Source organism: Dama dama, chromosome 4 (genome assembly GCF_033118175.1).
Source record: "Dama dama isolate Ldn47 chromosome 4, ASM3311817v1, whole genome shotgun sequence".
Lineage (NCBI taxonomy): Eukaryota > Metazoa > Chordata > Mammalia > Artiodactyla > Cervidae > Dama > Dama dama.
In genome coordinates, this window is record NC_083684.1 from 17,716,658 (window position 1) to 17,733,471 (window position 16,814).

The 16,814-nt window shown below is 43.0% G+C and overlaps 1 protein-coding gene across 1 annotated transcript in view; it reads right to left on the minus strand.

Annotated features, from left to right (window-relative positions):
• Window positions 1-16,814, minus strand: part of GINS2 (GINS complex subunit 2) — a 36,018-nt gene that overhangs the window by 4,764 nt on the left and 14,440 nt on the right. The gene's annotated exons all lie outside the window — the stretch shown is intronic.

Genomic DNA, 16,814 nt, shown 5'->3' on the forward strand with positions numbered 1-16,814 from the left:
AGAGCCAGGTCTTTTCTCGGGGAGAGTGAAGTATTCTACCTCTGATGCAAGCGGAGATGATAGTAACTAGTGACTGGCGAAGTTTCCTTCTTCATATCAAACCTTGTTTAGGACTTCCCTGCTGACACAGTGGAGAAGAATACAGCTGCCAATGCAGGGGACGTGGGTTTGATCCCTGGTCCCGGAAGATTCCACGTGCCCTGGAGCTAAGCTTAGAGCCTGTGCTCTGCAACAAGAGAAGCCAGCACAGTGAGAAGCCAGTGCACCGCCACCAAGAGCAGACCCTGCTGGCTGCAACCAGAGGGGAAGCCTGCACAGCAAGGAAGATTCCGCACAACCAAAGATATTAAAACACACACACACACTGCTCGGAAGAGAGCAAGACAACCTACAACTAACAGGGGCTTCAGAGCCCCGAATCTGGAACCAAAGTGCTGAGTCCGATTCCATCCAGCAGGAACCTGCCGCACCGGCCTCCCCTCTGTCCTTCCTCCTGGCTGAGAAACCCCGGTCCTGAACCAGGCTGCCGCTGTGGCAAAGGCGTGCACACACCTCTCTGCCCTGGGGTCTCCTCTGAAATGACTGCCTACCCATCCCCAGGGCCCTCGGGGCCCACCCCCTGACATCCTTACCACCCCATCCCTGTTCGGCCACGCACTTCCTGCCCACCCTTCCAGCCTTCTCCCCAACGCCTGGCGGGGCACCCGCACACTCCCGCATCCCAAGGGGCGTGCTGGACCCCCTCTCACTGAACAGAACACGGCATGGCAGCTGTCCCCACTGCTGAGTGAGCCCTGTCTCACTCACCAGTCCGTCAACCTCCACGCAGCACCTTTCGTCTTAAAAAGAAAACTCTCGTCTGACGCCCCATGGTCAACGCCCCTCTCCCAGTCTAGCCCAGGGTGGCCCCAGTCTAGGGAAACGGCACCCCCGGCTCCGCCAGCAGCCCCGGTGGGCACCCTCACTTCTCTCTGATCCCACGGCCTGTCCCGCAGCAAATCCTCCCCATCCTGTCTTCAAAACACACTTGGACCCCAACCGCGTCTGCCTACCCCCATCGACCCAGTGGTCGGGCCACCCTGAGCTCCTGTTGGTGACTCCGCCCACTCTCTCCCCACACTCGTCTTCCCCACACCACGGACAGACTCTCCCTTTTCACATCTACCTCAGAGGATAAAACACCCCTGTCTGATCTCTGCAGCAGAGACCAACACCCGGTGTGGCCCGGGGTGGAACAGCAGCAGCTCGCACATCCCTGCTGGGTCACAAGAGCGGCCCGACCACGCTGCGGGCTGCTCCTCAGAGTGAGCAGTCAGCCCTGTGAGCCGGCAGTTCCAGGGCTCCAGGCATTTGTTCACCCAAGAGAAATAAAAACAAATGCCCACAAAAAGACTCAGACACGACTGTCCACAAAGCAGCCTTGACCACAATAGCCTAAAATGGGGAACAACCCAAACATCCACCAACAGAAGAGTGCGGACAAGCTGTGGAATACTCACACAGTGCATGAAACACTATTCAGGATAAAAGAATAAGGTAACAACACAAGCAACAACAGGGGCAATAAATCGCAAGAACATTTACGCTGAATTAAAGCAGTCAGAGCTAGGACTTCGCTGGTGGCCCCCACACTCCCAGTGCCGGGGTCCTGGGTTAGATTCCACATGCCAGAACGAAAGAGTTCACACACCACGGCTGAGACCCAGTGCAGCCAAATAAATACTGGAAAAAAGCGAGAGCAAAAACTGACGTGCTAGATAATTCCATTTGTATGCCAGCCAAGAACAGGCGGAACTAATCCACAGTGGCAGAAGCAGCAGCGGGCCCCTCATGGACTGAGGAGTGATGTCCACTCTTGTCCCCACAGGATGGCCCAGGCCCGTGAGAAGGCCCAGAGTAACTCTCCCCACACCTTCCCTCTGACTCGGGGCTCCCACCAGACAGGTTCTTGCCCCATATCACCTGGGACTGGAATAGGCCAGAAAGGGAAGAAGTGCCAATAGAAACAGGACCTTGGTGTGTGGGGAGCCAGCGGGGTGGGGGGGGTGGGGGGGGCGGTCCCTGCTTAAAAAAAAAAAAAAGAAGAAACCCCTCAAAGCCTAACGAACTGGAGTTTCCTGTCATATTTCTGGACCACCAGCTGCACACACCCCTTTGGGATACAGACTAAAGATAAAATGCTCACGCAGTCTTTCTTAACCTGTATTTGAGTCACACCTGGCTCCAAATGTCCAAGCTTCTAGGAGGCAGGGGCCCCTGGGTGATTCTCAAAGGGAAGGGGACAAACTCGTTCAGAGGCTTTTCAAATTCTATACTCCCCCAATCCCAGCCCTAAATAAATTTGAGAGTCTTCTCTATAATGAGCCATTCATATCCTGCAAAGGTTTAGGATAAAGACAGACCGCCTCTTTGACCCAGTATTTTCCTGTTTTGTTTTTTCCAGCACCTTTATACTGAGGCATAATCAACATACCATGCAATTCACCCATTCAATGGTTTTTAATACAACCAGAGTTGTGCACCCATCACTTCAACCGACTTTATAATATCTTCACCACCCCAAAAGGAACCCCATAATCTTTCTATCACCCACTCAAACCTCTATCCCTAGGCAACCACTAATTTCCCTTGTCTTTATGGGCCTGCCTGCTCAGGACAACTCATCAGAGAAACTGAATAACATGATATTCGGTCTTTGTGTCTGCCCTCACCCCCAGCACTTAATGTAACATTTTCAAGATTCATCTGTGTTTGTACCCTGTCACAACCTCATACCTTGAGATGGTCAAAACAATACTGCCTTGTATGGATGATGCCTTATTTTCACACATTCTCTATAATGTAATGCATTCTTTGTAATGACTCAGCTCCTCATGCTGGTCTATACTTTTTTTTTTTAATTAGAATATATGTTCCCTTAAATTCGTATAACATCTTCAGTTTTAAAGCAAGTGCAGCTGATAGTGGAGACAAGATGGCAGAGTGAGGGATGTGAGCTCACCTCTTATGAAGACACCAGAATCACAACTAAGTGCTGAACAACCATCGACAAAAAAAATGCTGGGACCTACCAAAAAAGATAGCCTACATCCAAAGACAAAGTAGAAGCCACAATGAGATGGCAGGTGGGCCATAACTGACACGAAATCTATTACCACATCTGTCAGGTGGGCAACCCACAAACTGGAAAGTAATTATATCCCAGAGGTTCTTCCACAGGAGTGAAGATTCTCAGGAGTCACAGGAGTCAGACTCCCCCGATTGGGGGTCTGGCGACTGGAGGAGGAGCCCCCAGAGGATCTGGTTTTGAAGGCAAGCAGAAACTGATCGCAGGAACCCCACAGCACAGGGGAAACAGAAACTGCACTCTTGGAGGGTGCACACGAGGGGAATGAGGGGAAAAGCAGTGACCTCATAAAAACTTGGACCAGACTTACGTGCTGGTACTGGAGGCTGGGGCCCTCATCATACTCAAAAGTTGTTGAAAGGCAAAGGAAACCATAAAGAAAAAGAAAGGCCACGGATGGGAGAAAATATCTGCAAATGAAGTGACCTACAAAGGCTTTTATCTGCAAAATTTACAAACAACCCATAGCACTCAACAATAAGAAGACGATCCAATCAAAATGGGCAGAGTGCTTCCCCAGTGGCTTGGTGGTAAAAAATCCACCTGCCAATGCAGGAAACGCAGGACTGATACCTGGTCTGGGAAGAACACACACGCCCCGAAGCAACTCAGGCTGTGCACAACTACTGAGCCCGTGCTCTGAGCCTGGGAACCGCAACGACTGATCCCAAGTGATGCAACTACTGACACCGCACACTCCAGAGCCCGCGCTCCACAATAAGACGTCACTGCAAGGGGGGGCCCCCACCACTGGGGAGGAGCCCCGCTACCTGCAGGTAGAGAAAAGCCCGAGCAGCAGCGAAGACCCAGCACAGCCAAAATAAATAAGCTCTTTTTAAAAAATGGACAGAAGATCTAAACAGGTATTTCTCCAAAATGAAACAGAGGGCAAAAAGCACATAAAAAGATGCTCAACTCTTTAATTATTGTTGCTGCTGTTCAGTGGCTCAGTCATGTCCGACTCTGCAAACCCATGGACCGCAGAAATGCGAGTCAAACCTTCAAAGAGATATCACCTCACACCAGTCAGAATAGCCATCACCAAAAAGCCTACAAACAATAAATGCAGGAGAGGATGTGAAGAAGAGGGGACCCTCCTACACTGCTGGTGGGAATGTAAATTAGTGTAGCCACTATGAACGGAGAACAGCATGGAGGTTCCTTAAAAAACTAAAACTAGAACTAGCATATGACCCAGGAGTCCCAGTCTTGGTCGTGTATCTGGAGAAAACCATGGTTCCTAAGGATACATGCACCCCAACGTTCACTGCAGCACTGCTTACGGTACCCAAGACACAGAAGCAACCCAAACGTGCATCCACAGATGAATGGATAAAGAAGACATGGTGCATACACACAACAGAATATTACACAGCCATTAAAAAGAATAATGGCATTTGCAGCAACGTGGATGAACCTGGAGGTTATCACACCAAATAAACTATACCAGACAGAGAAACACATATACCATATGATATGGCTTATATGTGAAGTATAAAACAAAACAATACAAATGAATTTATTTACAAAATTGAAACAGACTCACAAAAGACAATCATTAGCAAAAAGGAACAGAGGACGGGAGGGATAAATTGGGAGTGGGAAAATCACACACACACAACTATATACAAAATAAATAACCAACAAGGACCAACTGCATAATACAGGGAACTCTGCTCACTATTCTGCAATAACTGAAATGGGAAAGGAATGTGAAAAAGGTAGATACATGATATATACAACTGACACTATGCTGTACATGTGAAACTAACGTAACTTTATTAATCAACTAAACTGCAATATAAAGTAAAAATTAAAAATAAAAATAAACAAATGGGACCTAATTAAACTCAAAAGCTTTTACACAGCAAAGGAAACGATTGAAAAAATGAAAAGACCCACAGAATGGGAGAAAATACTTGTAAATGCTTAGACCCATGAGGGATCAATCTCCAAATTTACAAACAGCTCAGGCAGTTCAATACAAAGACAAACAATCCAATCAATTAATGGGGATAAGATTCAACAGAAGTTTTCCAAAGAACATACATGGTTGTGCAAGAAACACAGGGGAAGATGCTCAATATCATTAATTATTAGCCGAATGCAAATCAAAACTACTATGAGATATTACTTCACATCAGTCAGAAAGGCCATCGTCAAGTGTACAAACAATAAATGCTGGAGAGGGGGTGGAGAAAAGGGAGCCCTCCTTCACTACTGGTGGCAATGTAAGTTGGTGCGGCCAATATGGAGACCAGCAGGAGGTTGCTCAGAAATCCAAAAACAGAGCAACCCCACTCCTGGGAACATACCTGGCCAAAACTTTAATTAAAAAAGATATATCTTAAAAAAGATATGTTGATATCAGCACTATTCACAATAGACAAGACATGGAAGCAACCTAAATGTCCACTGACAGACACAGAAGATGTAGCGTGTATACACACATGCACAACGGGATATTACTCAGCTATTGAAAAGAAGTAAGATAATGCCATTTGTGGCCACATGGCTAAACCTGAAGGTTATCGAACTAACTGAATTAAGCCACACAAAGACAAATGTCACATGATATGGCTTAGGCGCAAAATGTAAAAAAAAAAAAATTATAGAAATGAACTTACTTCCAAATAGAAACAGACTCGAAGGCTTAGAAAACAAACTCGCGGTTAGCAAAGGGTAAAGGCACAGGGGAAAGATAAACTGGGAGTTTAAGACTGACATACACATATTACTATACACAAGAGATGACCAGAAAGGACCTATTGTATAGCCTAGGGAACTCTGCTTAATATTCTTTAATAACTGAAATGTGAAAAGAGTTTCAATAGGAGTAGATACATATATATAAATAACTGAATCACTTTTTGTAGATGTGAAACTAACAAAATATGGTTAATCAACTATTTTGTTGTTCAGTCGCTGAGCTGTGTCTGACTCTTTGTGACCCCATGAACTGCAGCACACCAAGCTTCCCTGTCCTTCACTATCTCCTGGAGTTTCCTCAAAGTCATATCCATCCAGCCATCTCATCCTCTGTCACTCCCTTCTCCTCCTGCCCTCAGTCTTTCCCAGCATAAGGGTGTTTTCCAGCGAGTTGGCTTTTTGCATCAGGTGGCCAAAGTATTTCAAGCTAGATTTAGAAAAGGCAGAGGAACCAGAGATCAAATTGCCAACATCCTTTGTATCATTTAAAAAGTAAACAAGTTTCAGAAAAACATCTACTCCTGCTTTATTAACTATACCAAAGCCTTTGACTGTGTGGATCACAACAAACTCTGGAAAATTCCTCAAGAGATGGGAATACCAGACCACCTGACCTGACTCCTGAGAAATCTGTATGCAGGTCAAGAAGCAACAGTTAGAACTGGACATGAAACAACAGACTGGTTCCAAATTGGGAAAGGAGTATGTCAGGGCTGTATATTGTCACCCTGCTTATTTAACTTATATGCAGAGTACATCATGAGAAACGCTGGACTGGATGAAGCACAAGCTGGAATCAAGACTGCCGGGAGAAATATCAATAACCTTAGATATACAGATGACACCACACTTATGGCAGAAAATGAGTTAGAACTGAAGAGCCTCTTGATGAAAGTGAAAGAAGAGAGTGAAAAGTTGGCTTAAAGTTCAACATTCAGAAAACTAAAATCATGACATCTGGTCTCATCACTTCATGGCAAATAGATGGGGAAACAGTGGAAACAGTGACAGACTTATTTTTTGGGCTCCAAAATCACTGCAGATGGTGATTGAAGCCATAAAATTAAAAGACGCTTGCTCCTTGGAAGGAAAGTTATGACCAACCTAGACAGCATATTAAAAAGCAGAGACGTTACTTTGCCAACAAAGGTCCATCTAGTCAAAGCTATTGTTTTTCCAGTAGTCATGTATGGACGTGAGAGTTGGACACATCTTTCCTTATAGAAAGCTGAGTGCCGAAGAATTGATGCTTTTGAACTGTGGTGTTGGAGAAGACTCTTGAGAGTCCCCTGGACAGCAAGGAGAGCCAACCAGTCCATCCTAAGGGAAATCAGTCCTGAATATTCATTGGAAGGACTGATGTTGAAGCTGAAACTCCAATGCTTTGGCCACCTGATGTGAAGAACTGATTCATCGGAAAAGACCCTGATGCTGGGAAAGATTGAAGGTGGGAGGAGAAGGGGACGATATAGGGATGAGATGGTTGGATGGCATCACCGACTCAATGGACGTGAGTTTGGGTAAACTCCGGGAGTTGGTGATGGACAGGGAGGCCTGGCATGCTGCAGTCCATGGGGTCACAAAGAGTCAGACACAACTGAGCAACTGAACTTAACTGGCCAAAGTATTACAGCTTCAGCTTCAGCATCAGTCCTTCCAATAAATACTCAGGACTGATTTCCTTTAGGATGGACTGGTTGGATCTCCTTGCAGTCCAAGGGACTCTCAAGAGTCTTCCCCAGCACCACGGTTCAAAAGTATCAGTTCTCCGGCACTCAATCTTCTTTATGGTCCAACTCTCTCATCCATACATGACTAATGGACAAACCATAGCTTTGACTATACAGACCCACTATACTACAACATGAACTAAAACTTAAAAACAAAAATAAACATACAGTACCTAATTAAACTCAAAAGCTTTTACACAGCAATGGAAACCAAAAATAAAACAAGACAACCTATAGAGTAAATATCTGCAGACAATGAGACCAAGAAGGGATCCATCACCAAAACTGACAAAGAGCTCATGGAGCTCAATATCAACAAAATCCTGGGCTTCCCTGTGGCTCAGTGGTAAATAATCCGCCTGCCAACACAGGAGACACAGGTATGATCTCTGATCCCCACATCCGCAGAGCAACTAAGCCAGCTCCACAATAAGCATGTGCTCGAGACGCAGCAGCTGAGCTCACAACCCCACCACTGAGGCCTGAGCGCCTAGAGCCCACGCTCTGCAGAAGCCACGTGAACGAGAAGCCAAAGCGCTGCAGCTAGAGAGTACATGCACGCTATTTTATTTAGGACGGATAAACAGTAAGTTTCTACTGTTTAACACTGAGAACTGTATCCATCCTCCTGGGATAAACCATAATGGAAAAGAATATTAAAAAAAAAAAGAATGTATGCATATAACTGTCACTACCCTGTACAGCAGAGATGGGCACAACACTGTAAATCATCTATACTTATTTTTTAATTTTTTTTCCATTTATTTTTATTAGTTGGAGGCTAATTACTTTACAATACTGTAGTGGTTTTTGCCATACACTGACATGAGTCAGCCATGGATTTACATGTGTTCCCCATCCTGAACCCCGCTCCCGCTCCCGCCTCCCTCCCCATCCCATCCCTCTGGGTCCTCCCAGTGCACCAGCCCTGAGCACTTGTCTCATGCATCCAACCTGGGCTGGTGATCTGTTTCGCCCTTGATAGTATACTTGTTTCAATGCTATTCTCTCAGAACATCCCACCCTCGCCTTCTCCCACAGAGTCCAAAAGTCTGTTCTGTACATCTGTGTCTCCTTTTCTGTTTTGCATATAGGGTTATCAATATGTACAAATCCCTGTAGAGCAGAGATGGGCACGACACTGTAAATCATCTATACTTCCATTTTTTAAAAAAAGGAATGAGATAATTTCCATGTGCAGCAACATGCATAGACCTTGAGATTATCATACTAAGTGAAGTAAGCCAGACAGAGAAAGAAAACAAAGACAAATATCATGTGATATCACTTGTGGATTCTAAAAAAAAAAAAAAAATGATACAACTAAATGTATTCACAAAACAGAAACAGACTTGGTAAACAAATTTATGCTTAGCAAAAGAAAAACGTGGAGAGTAAAAATAATTTGGGAGACTGACATATACACACTATTGTATTTATAATAAATTACCAACAAGGACCTACAGTATAACACAGGTAACTTTGCTCACTATTCTGTAAACCAAAATGGGAAAAGAATTTGAGAAAGATACATGTAATACGTATCACAGAGTCACTATGCTATACATGTGAAATGAAAAATCATTGTTATTCAACTATAGTTCAATATAAGATAAAATTAAAAAAAAAAAAAAGCAAACAGGACCAAATGAAAGTCAAAAGCTTTTCCATAGCAGAGGAAATCATAAAGGAAATGACAAGACAACCAACAGACCAGGAGGAAAAATATGCAAATGATGAGACAGATAAGGGATTAGTATCCAAAACTGACAAAGGGCTCAGGCGGCTCAATATCAAAAAACAAACCCCCCCCCAAAAAAAAAATCAAAAAATGGATAAGAGTGCTACATAGACATTTTTCCAAAGCAGACACACAGATGGCAACAGGCTCTTGAGAACATGCTCAACATTTTCAATTGTTAGAGAAATACAAATCAAACTACAATAAAATACTTCACACTGGTCAGAATGGCCATCATCAAAAAGTCTACAAAAAATAAACGCTGGAGAGGGTGTAGAGAAAAGGGAACACTCCCACACTATTATTATCAAGGAATAGTGGTGCTGGAGATGACTTGAGAGTCCCATGGACTGAAGATCAAACCAATCAATCCTAAATGAAATCAACCCTAAATATTCACTGAAAGGGCCAATGCTAAAGTTCTAATACTTTGGCCAATCAGTGTGAAAAGCCGACTCCCTGAGGCTGGGAGAGACTGAGGGCAGGAGAAGGAGGAGTGGCAGAGGATGAGATGGTTAGATCACATGACCAACTCAGTGGACATGAATTTGAGCAAACTCTGGAAGATAGTGGAAGACAGAGGAGCCTGGTGTGCTGCAGTCTGTGGGGTGGCAAAGAGTCAGACATGACTTAGTGACTCAACAACAGTCACTCTGGAGAACAGTTTGAAGATTCCTTTAAAAAACTAAAAATAGAGCCACTATATGATCCAGCATTCATATTCCTACGGGTACAAAGAAAACCATGGTTCCAATGGATCCATGCACCGTGATGTTCACTGCAGCACTGCTTACAATACCCCAGACATAGAAGCAACCCAAATGTGCATGGAGAGATGCATGGATAAAGAAGATGTGGTACATACATACAATGGAGTATTACTCAGCCATTAAAACGAATAAAATACCACCATCTGCAGCTACATGGATGAACCTGCATTAACATGTAGATTATCATACTAAGTAAACTAAACCAGAGAAACACAAATATCATATGAAACGGCTTATATGTAAATTCTAAAACAAAATGATACAAATGAATATATTTACAAAATAGAAACAGACTCACAGATTTAGAAACCAATCTTATCCTTAGCATAAAGGAAAAGTGGAGCGGAGAGATATACTAGAGTTTGGGATACATACACACACTACCATACTTAAAATCAATAACCCACAAGGATCAACTCTATAACTCAAGGGACTGACATGCAGGGTGTCAGCTGAGAGCAATGAGAAGCAGCCCCTTCAGCTACTCGTCCAATAGCTGCCTCATCCCACTGAACAATATACAAGCCCCCCCCCAATACATCCCCTACCAGTACTCCAAAAATGGTCAAGGGGCTGGGAGAAAACTCCCCACCAGCCAACTGGCGGGAATTTCCCTACCACAGCATGTGCACACACTCACCACTAACCTGTGGGGGCCACTGGACTCATTAGCTGCTCATAAACATTCCATGAATACATATGTCTAATTATATGAAAAGGATATGTGCAGTAGAGCCTCTGCTGCTGTCTGTCAATCAAGGTTGTCAATCAGTGACCCTCCTCAATTATGCAAATGACCCTCCCTTAAAAACCTGTACCCCAACCCTCTAGGGCCATTTGCCTCCCTTGGAGTGGCCCACCTCTCTCTCGAGGTGTTCTCTCTGCTCTTTCTTTTCTTTTCTCAGTCGCTCATTTGTGTCCGACTCTTGGTTACCTGTCCTTTATTGTTAATTAACTTTTTGTAATGGTTCAGTTCAGTTCAGTCGCTCAGTCGTGTCCAACTCTTTGCGACCCCATGAATCGTAGCACGCCAGGCCTCCCTGTCCATCACCAACTCCCGGAGTTTACTCAAACTTATGTCCATCGAGTCGGTGATGCCATCCAGCCATCATCCTGTCGTCCCCTTCTCCTCCTGCCCCCAATCCCACCCAGCATCAGGGTCTTTTCCAATGAGTCAACTCTTTGCATGAGGTGGCCAAAGTATTGGAGTTTCAGCTTCAAAATCAGTCCTTCCAATGAACACCCAGGACTGATCTGCTTTAGGATGGACTGGTTGATCTCCTTGCAGTCCAAGGGACTCTCAAGAGTCTTCTCCAACACCACAGTTCAAAAGCATCAATTCTTCAGCGCTCAGCTTTCTTCACAGTTCAACTCTCACATCCATATATGACCACTGGAAAAACCATAGCCTTGACTAGACGGACTTTTGTTGGCAAAGTAATGTCTCTGCTTTTTAATATGCTGTGTAGGTTGGTCATAACTTTCCTTCCAAGGAGTAAGCGTCTTTTAATTTCATGGCTGGAGTCACCATCTGCAGTGATTTTGGAGCCCAAAAAAATAAAGTCTGACACTGTTTCCACTGTTTCCCCATCTATTTCCCATGAAGTGATGGGACCAGATGCCATGATCTTAGTTTTCTGAATGTTGAGCTTTCAGCCAACTTTTTCACTCTCCTCCTTCGCTTTCATCAAGAGGCTCTTTAGTTTTTCTTCACTTTCTGCCATAAGGGTGGTGTCATCTGCATATCTGAGATTATTGATATTTCTCCCGGCAATCTTGATTCCAGCTTGTGCTTCATCTAGCCCAGCATTTCTCATGATGTACTACTCTGCAAATAAGTTAAATAAGCAGGGTGACAATATACAGCCTTGACGTACTCCTTTTCCTATTTGGAACCAGTCTGTTCTTCCATGTCCAGTTCTAACTGTTGCTTCCTGACCTGCATACAGATTTCTCGAGAGGCAGGTCAGATGGTCTGGTATTCCCATCTCTTTCAGAATTTTTCACAGTTTATTGTGATCCACACAGTCAAAGGCTTTGGCGTAGTCAATAAAGCATACATATACGTTTTTCTGGAATTCTCTTGCTTTTTTGATGATCCAGCGAATGTTGGCAATTTGATCTCTGATCCTCTGCCTTTTCTAAAATCAGCTTGAACATCTGGAAGTTCACCGTTCATGTATTGCTGAAGCCTGGCTTGGAGAATTTTGAGCATTACTCTACTAGCGTGTGAAATGAGTGCAATTGTGTGGTAGTTTGAGCATTCTTTGGGACTGGAATGAAAACTGACCTTTTTCAGTCCTGTGGCCACTGCTGAGTTTTCCAAATTTGCTGGCACATTGCGTGCAGCACTTTGACAGCATCATCCTTTAGGATTTGAAATAGCTCAACTGGAATTCCATCATCTCCACTAGCTTTGTTCGTAGTGATGCTTTCTAAGGCTCACTTGACTTCACATTCCAGGATGTCTGGCTCTAGGTGAGTGCTCACACCATCGTGATTATCTGGATCATGAAGATCTTTTTTGTACAGTTCTTCTGTGTATTCTTGCCACCTCTTCTTAATATCTTCTTGTAATGGTAGGACCTTAGATTCTTTTTGGGTCCTTACTGAGAACCAAGGCCCACAAGAGGAAGGGTCTCCAGACTCTCTTTCCACTAACAGAACTCTCTGCTCACTATTCTGTAATAACCGAAATGGGAAAAGAATTTGAAGAGAGTAGATACATGTATATATACAACTGAATCACTACACTATACACCTGAAACTAACAAAACTTTCAGTTCAGTTCAGTCGCTCAGTCATGTCGGACTCTTTGCGACCCCATGGACTGCAGCACACCAGGCCTCCCTGTCCATCACCACCTCCCGGAGTTTACTGAAACTCATGTCCATTGAGTCAGTGATACCATCCAACCATTTCATCCTCTGTCACTCCCTTCTCCTACCTTCAATCGTTCCCAGCATCAAGGTCTCTTCAAATGAGTCAGTTCTTCACATCAGGGGGCCAAAGTATTGGAGTTTCAGCTTCAGCATCAGTCCTTCCAATGAACACTCAGGACTGATTTCCTTTAGGATGGACTGGTTGATCTCCTTGCAGTTCAAGGGACTCTCAAGAGTCTTCTCCAACACCACAGTTCAAAAGCATCAATACTTCTGCGTTCAGCTTTCTCTATAGTCCAGCTCTCACATCCATACATGACTACTGGAAAAACCACAGCCTTGACTAGATGGACCTTTGTTGGCAAAGTAATGTCTCTGCTTTTTAATATGCTGTCTAGGTTGGTCATATCTTTCCTTCTAAGGAGTAAGTGTCTTTTAATTTCATGGCTGCAGTCATCATCTGCAGTGAGTTTGGAGCCCAAAAAAATAAAGTCTGTCCCTGTTTCTCCATCTATTTGCCATGAAGTGATGGGACCGGATGCCATGATCTTAGTTTTCTGAATGTTGAGTTTTCAGCCAACTTTTTCACTCTCTTCTTTCACTTTCATCAAGAGGCTCTTCAGTTCTTCTTCACTTTCTGCCATAAGGGTGGTGTCATCTGCATATCTGAGGTTATTGACATTTCTCCCGGCAATCTTAATTCCAGCCTGTGCTTCCTCCAGCCCAGCATTTCTCATGATGTACTCTGCGTATAAGTTAAATAAGCAGGGTGACAATATACAGCCTTGATGTACTCCTTTTCCTATTTGGAACCAGTCTGTTGTTCCATATCCAGTTCTAACTGTTGCTTCCTGACCTGCATACAGGTTTCTCAAGAGGCAGGTCAGGTGGTCTGGTATTCCCATCTCTTGAGGAATTTTCCAGAGCTTGTTGTGATCCACACAGTCAAAGGCTTTGGCATAGTCAATAAAGCAGAAGTAAATGTTTTTCTGGAACTCTCTTGCTTTTTTGATGATCCTGCAGATGGCAATTTGATCTCTGGTTCCGCTGCCTTTTCTAAATCCAGCTTGACTATCTGGAAGTTTACGGTTCACGTATTCTTGAAGCCTGGCTTAGAGAATTTTGAGCATTACTGCACTAATCTCACATCACATATGAGATGAGTGCAATTTCACGGTAGTTTGAATATTCTTTGGGATTGGAATGAAAACTGACCTTTTCCAGTCCTGTGGCCACTGTTTTCCAAATTTGCTGGCATACTGAATGCAGCACTTTCACCGCATCACCTTTTAGGATTTGAAATAGCTCAACTGGAATTCCATCATCTCCACTAGCTTTGTTTGTAGTGATGCTTCCTAGAAAGGCCCACTTGACTTCACATTCCAGGATGTCTGGCTCTAGGTGAGTGATCTCACCATTTTGAGATTATCTGGGTCGTGAAGATCTTTTTTGTATAGTTCTTCTGTGTATTCTTGCCACCTCTTAATATCTTCTGCTTCTACTAGGTCCCTACCATTTCTGTCCTTTATTGAGCCCATCTTTGCATGAAATGTTCCCTTGGTATCTCTAATTTTCTTGAAGAGATCTCTAGTCTTTCCCATTCTGTTGTTTTCCTCTATTTCTTTGCACTAATCACTGAGGAAGGCTTTCTTATCTCTCCTTGCTATTCTTTGGAACTCTGCATTCAAGTGGGTATATCTTTCCTTTTTTTCCTTGGTTTTTCGCTTCTCTTCTTTTCACAGCTATTTATAAGGCCTCCTCAGACAGTCATTTTGCTTTTTGCATTTCTTTATTAATCAACTAAACTACAATATAAAACAAAAATAAAAATAAGCAAAGGGGATGTAATTGAACTCAAAAGCTTTTGCATATCAAAGGAAAGTATTAAAAAAAAAAAGAAAAGACAACCTGTAGAACGGTACAAAATATTTTCAAACAATTAGAGCTACAAGGGATCCATCTCCAAAATTTATAAAGTCATGCAACTTGATATAAACCCAATCCAATCACATAATGGGAAGAAGACTCCAAAAGACTTTTCTCCAAAGAATACATATAGTTGTGCAAGAAGCACATGAGAGGAGCTCAACATCACTAGTTACTGGAAGAACACAAATCAAAACTACAATGAGATATCACCTCACATCTGTCAGAAAGGCCAACATCAACAAGTGTACAAACAATAAATGCTGGAGAGGGTGTGGAGAAAAGAGAACCCTCCTAAACTGTTAGTGGCAATGTAAGTTGGTGCAGCCACTATGGAAACCAGTATAGAGGTGCTCAGAAATTAAAATTAGAGCTATCATATGATCCAGCAACCCCCCCCCCAGCATCTAACTGGGCAAATATATACTTCAAAAAGATACATGCACCCCTATGTTCATAGCAATGCTGCTTACAATAGCTGAGACACGGAAGATACCTAAATGTCCCTCAACAGATAAATTCGTAAAGAAGATGTGCCACATCTATACACTGGAGTGTTACTCAGTCATTAAAAAGAATGAAATAATACCACTTGCAGTACCATCAGTAGACATGGAGATTATCATAGCAAGTGAAGTAAGCCACACAGAGAAAGGCAAATATCACATGATATGGCTTATATGCAGAATCTAAAAATATACAAATGAACTTATTTACAAAACAGAAACAGACTCAGACTTAGATAAAAGCTTACCATTACCAAAAGAAAAACGTGGAGTGAAGGGATAAACTGGTAGTTTGGGATTATGCACTGAAATATTTAAAATGGATAACCAACAAGGACCTACTGTATAGCACAGGAAACTCTGATTAAAAATCTCTAATTATTTAAATGAAAAAAGAATTTGAGAAAGAGAAAATACATGTAATGTGTTTATAACTGAATCACTTTGCTGTACACCTAAAAATAACACAATACTGTTAATCAACTACACTCCAATGAAAAATAAAAACTAAAAATAAACAAATGAAACCTCATTAAATTCAAAAGGTTTTGCACAGCAAAGGAAACCATAAACAAAACAACAAGACAACCCACAGAATGGGAGAAAATGTTTGCAAGTGATAAGACTAACAAGAGACCCATCTCCAAACTTGACAAAGAGCTCATGTAGCTAAAATAAACAATCCAATCAGAAAAATGGTCAGGAAACTTAAACAGACTTTCTCTAAAGAAGACATACACATGGCCAAGAGACGTATGAAAAGGTGCTTAATATTGCTAATCAGAGACATGCACATCAAAACTATAATGGGATATCATCTCACACTGGTCAGAATGGCCATCATCAAAAAGTCTACAAACAATAAATGCTGGAGAGGGCATGGAGAAAAGGGAATCCTACTGCACTGTTGGTGTTAATACATGTTGGAGAACTTATGGAGAGCAGTACGGAGGTTTCTCAGAAATCTAGAAACAGAGCTATTTTATCATCCAACAACCCCACTCCTGGGCATATATCCAGACTAAATCCAAAAAGATACATGTACCCTATATTCATAGCAGCACTGCTTACAATAGCTGAGACATGAAAGAAACCTAAATCTCCATCAACAGATGAATTCATAGAGTGGTACATATATACAATGAAATACTATTTAGCCATTAAAAAAAGAAATGATGCCATTTGCAGCAACATGGATGCAATTAAAGATAATCATACTATGTAAGTAAGTCAGGAAGAGAAAGACACATACCACGTGGTATCAGTTACATGTGGAATCTAAAATATGGCACAAATGAACCTATCTACAAAACAGGAACAGACTCACAAAGAAATCAGACTTCTGGTTGCCAAAGGGAGGAGGGGTGGACAGGTACAGGGGTGGACTATGAATTCTGCATTGGTTGATGCAAACTATTAATTT